This window comes from Lipotes vexillifer, unplaced genomic scaffold (assembly GCF_000442215.2).
Source record: "Lipotes vexillifer unplaced genomic scaffold, Lipotes_vexillifer_v1.1 scaffold444, whole genome shotgun sequence".
NCBI classification, from domain to species: Eukaryota; Metazoa; Chordata; class Mammalia; order Artiodactyla; family Lipotidae; genus Lipotes; species Lipotes vexillifer.
The window spans coordinates 3,142,772-3,147,659 of NW_006793488.1; positions in this window are offsets into that span (position 1 = coordinate 3,142,772).

The following is a 4,888-nucleotide window of genomic DNA, read 5'->3' on the forward strand; positions in this document are numbered from 1 at the left end:
CGTACCGCAAAAAAAAAAAAAAAAAAAAAAAAGAGCTTTGGTTTTACATTTTTGTCACTTCTCAAGCACAAGCTTTTGATTACTTATGTGAAGTTTGAGACAATCCAAGGTAAATTCCCCAAGATGTCTCCAAAATCACCTTCACAGGTAATTGTCCTCGAATTGGGCAACTCCCATCCCCTCATCCCCCAGAAAAGGCAGCCAGAGCTCATGCTGCACTTTTGCTCTGGATCTCATCTCTTTAAATCCTTTCAGGTCCTCATCTACATTTTCATCTTAACCGTCCATGAAACCCCTCTCTCTTTAAACATGTTCCGTTTCCATTACCCTGAAAACCATATAAAACCCATTACTGAATATTGCTACTGCTCATTACTATTGCAGGTGCCATCATTTTCCTTCCTTCTTTTCTTGCCAAATTTAAAAATGTCCATAACTCATTGGTTTATTGATTCATTCATCCTTAGATATAGTACTTTATTAAAGATGTTTATTGGACATAGATATTGTGCTAAGGTGGTGGAGAAAAACCTGTGTATGTCACTTGCTGTGCCCGCCACCAAGACACACTTAGTACTTAGCGTGTAGTAAATGCTAAACAAACACGTGTTCTTCTATCCACCCCTCTCCTTTTCTGTCCACATTCACCAGTTGTCTTCCTGTTTATTTAAATTTATTTTATTGGAGACAAAGTCATTCTTTCTTTAAATAAATGCCATGTATACAAAAGATGGGCGGTTAAAATTTTTTTCAGGCATAATCGTACCATCTTAATTCAACTGTTTATTTTTGTTATTGTTCTCTCCAGGAGTTACTTACCTGTATGCATAATCCCTTGTCACAGGTTTATATTGAAGTCATTGTGGCCTTATATTCACATATGCTGGCTTTTGCTCTATCATTTCCAAAAACTCAAAGAGGATAGTGTAAAACAGAATGAAAGGTAAGTGAAATTCTTTCACTCTGAGATATCATCCCAATATCTTAGTGACCATGATTTTATGTATTTCCCTATGCACGTATACATATAATTTCACATGGATTGAATATTGTTTAAAGCGTTCAAATGTTTAAAAATCATACCTATAATATTTGAAGGCATTGTAAGAATAAACATTTCAAGGAGTCAAACCTGTATTAAGTTCTCCCATTGGGTTGCCACTTTAGTTCTACGTGGCTGCTTCTAAGTCTTTTTCAACAAAATACATATATGAGTAAACATCCAAATATGTAACTTTAGCAACATAACTAGGATTCTGTAGCTCACTTAATATAATTTAATGTCTTGAACATAATACCGTATCAGTGCTTCTCTATTTACCTCATTCAATGTTTTTTAATTTAAAAAAATTTTTAACTAAACAATACATATGTATATATATTTTCAAGAGCATCTGCTACTATGAGTCTTGAAAATAAAAACAGCAGTTGACAACCCCACCCACTCTTAACTACTCTAAGAAACTTTTTTGGACATTTCTTCTGCATTAAAATTTGTTTTTCAAAATAACATCTGTGTATTGCCATTTTTAGACTTTCTTATTTAAGACATTATTTAGACAGTGATTTCTTACAGCAGAAAGATGCACTTTATCTTTTCTATGGAGCTCCATAACCCCCTTCATCTCCTTCCACTTATGTGTCTGCTATATTTCAATCACAAATTTTGTGTTAATTCACTAGTCACTGTGTATATGACTATAGGCATATTGTTTACAGCTAAGTAATGCAGAGTACGACAATGACATTCCCTTTCCTATACTACTCAGGCAGGTAATAATTGCCTTATTTTGTATTATTTTCTTAATTTCCCTTTACACTTATTATTAATTTATCTTCAGATTCTCTGATAAGACTGTCACATCCCTGTACATACGGTGATGTTTTCCTTGGAGATATCCACCTCTATTTTCCCTGGTGACCTAAACTTTTAATAATATGTTTTCATTGGGTTCTTTTTCATTCATTGAATTGAGTGTTTCATGGACCCTTCCATCTGGTATTGATGTTTTGGGTTATTTTTTGTGCTGAGAAATTTGTTTGTATTATTTCTTTGAAAGATCTTTTTCTTTCTGATTTTGCTCTTCTCTCTTTCTATGACTCTTAGATTGATTCTTTTTTCTACAGTTTTTCATTTTTGAATATGTTTGTTCTACCTTCTGAGGAAGTGCTTCGATTTTATCTTCTAGTCCTTAAATTGAATTTTTAACTTCTCTTATACAATTTATTAATAATTGTATAATTATTAATTTCCAAGAGCTATTGTTTCATGAACAACGCTTTTGCTTAATCATATCCTTCTTTGTTTCATAAATCTTCTCTTACTTTCTCATTTTTTTTAGGCTAAATATCAATTTCAGGATTTTTGTTAGTTTATTTGTTTCTTAGTTTTCCCTTTCTCTCTTAATAGTCTTATTTTTCTCTGAGTTTCCTTTCTCTATCTCCTTTAATCCTTGTCTTTCTTATTGGAGGTCTTAAAAAATGTTTGATATCTCTGGCTCTCTGTTTATATTGAAAATGAGGCAGTGATGCACTAACAAGAAGGTCTGGATATGTGAGCGGGCAGATGTATTGGGGCAGCCTTTGGGTTGGGGCCTTCCAAGAGCCAGTCTCTACAGGAATTTTTTCTTGGATTGGGGGATTTTCCCAGAAAGAAACCCTCCAATCTCTTGGCTGTGAGGCCGGGGTAAAGATGGTATAGAAGAGAGTGTGATTTTAGTTTGGCTGCAGGGCTCTGAGAGCCAGACAAGGGAAGAGGAATGTGGGTTCATAGTCTAATACTCACTTTCACAGTCCCCCTTCTTGGTGCTTCAATCTTATGGTCAACTGTGTCTTATGTCTGTGAACCCAGAGCATCTCTTGTTTAAAATATTTGTATAGTAAACCTCCCATGTCCTGTAGGGTGGCAGAGATGTAGTGACCTGTCTGAATCAGATGGGAGAGGTTACCTGGGGTGTAGTTACTATTTGTACAGACCAAGCTCGTTGTTCTTATCCCCATCCTGTGTCCTTGCCTTCATATGTACCAGCTGCCTCCGATTTTTGAGATATTTGGAAATTGTTTGGTGAAAATTACCTTGTTTCCTGTTGGCCCTTAAGTTGAGTGGAGTTTTTTTTGTTTTTTTTTTTTTCCGGTACGCGGGACTCTCACCACTGTGGCCTCTCTCGTCGCGGAGCACAGGCTCCGGACGCGCAGGCTCAGCGGCCATGGCTTACGGGCCCAGCCGCTCCGCGGCATGTGGGATCTTCCCGGACTGGGGCACGAACCCGTGTCCCCTGCAATGGCAGGCGGACTCTCAACCACTGCACCAACCAGGGAAGCCCTGAGTGGAGTTTTGATAATGACCTGTAGAGAAAATTTTGTAGTTTCATTGAGATCCAAGACTTCCACATTCCTTAGCCTCTGCTGCAATTGGTTTTAGTCTACTTGTTTTTTTAGCACAAGGTATGACACAAACACCAAAGGAAAAAACCAAAAATAGAATATAAATAAACCTACCAGCAATAATACATCTTGTTCAGTAGTGTTTTAATAAGTCAAGAGCATAAGAAAATAAGTAATTATATAAATAAAGTTTATTATTTTAAAATTGCATTGAAATGGCTGACAAAAGAAATTCCATAAGACAATACCCCCAAACCTTAGCAGAGTCAGGAGGACTGCAAATTACTCCTATAGGGTAGGGATGGCCAGGCCTATCAGTGTTGTGAACACTGAATTGGTTGTAGATTTAATGAAGGGAATCTACTGTTTGATTTTTTTAAATGTCAACATAAGGAGAACAAATACGGGGCACATTTCACATGCCATCTATACCTGCCTAAAATATTGGAGCATTATTGCCCTGAGTGTGCTTGCATTCTTTAGTTGTTTCTCTTTGAGGTGTTTCTCAAGAACAGAATGCTTCTTAGGTGCTAAACAAATATTTCATAACCCAGTAAAGACACTATTCAGTATGCTTCCTTTCTCCTTAGCAGGTGTCGCCTGGATATCTCTGTCCAATATTTGGAGGAAGACTTCTGGGAAATGGCTGGCAGTTCACAATATCTACTGAAGCAAATGAACTCTGTAAAATGAGAGATTTGCAAGAATCCTTAAAATTTCTGCAACGTGAGTTTATTCCCAGGATCAAGTCATACTCACCTCTCATGCTAACCAACTTGCTGCAGCCCGGGTGATGGTTTTCTCGGGATGACTTGGCAGTGGGGTCTTCTTCAATGACTCTAGAACCATCGTGTGGAAAACATTTGGCAGCCTCAAGAGGCGGTCTTACTGACCGTGGCCATTTCACAATTTTTAAATCAAAATCATTCTTCATATATATTATGCCCGGGGTGTTATTTTTCCTAACAACATCAGGAAACTGAAGGATTAGCTTTAGGATAGATCCTGAACGGTCTTGCTTTTGCTATGATTTAAATCTGAAAAGAAGTCATAGACTGAACTAAACCATGCTTTCAAATAATTTCCTCAAAAATACAGAAAAACATTTTTTACTTCTGCATTTCTCTGCACACGACCCTCTATCTGACGGCCACAGGGACTGAACAAATATCAACAAGAAATGGAGGTGATCAAGAAAGGAGAGGCATGTATACTAATTTCTGCAATTATCAATTTGTCCAATTTTGTAGATCGATAAGGAAGCAATGGGTTTAAGCTTTGGCAGTCTTTTGCCTCCGGTCCCCTGGCAAACTCTGTAATATTGACAGGATCGGGCATGTTCAGGGTGGTATGGCTGTAGACCAAATTCTGTAATTTTGGAGTTGGATGAGCAGTAACAGGTTGTCAGATTAGCATCTGATGTTGATGAGAACATCCTGGTGAAATATGCAGTAGGAGACCACATACATCTGAGAAAGGGGCTCGGAACACTCTTTCCTGAGGA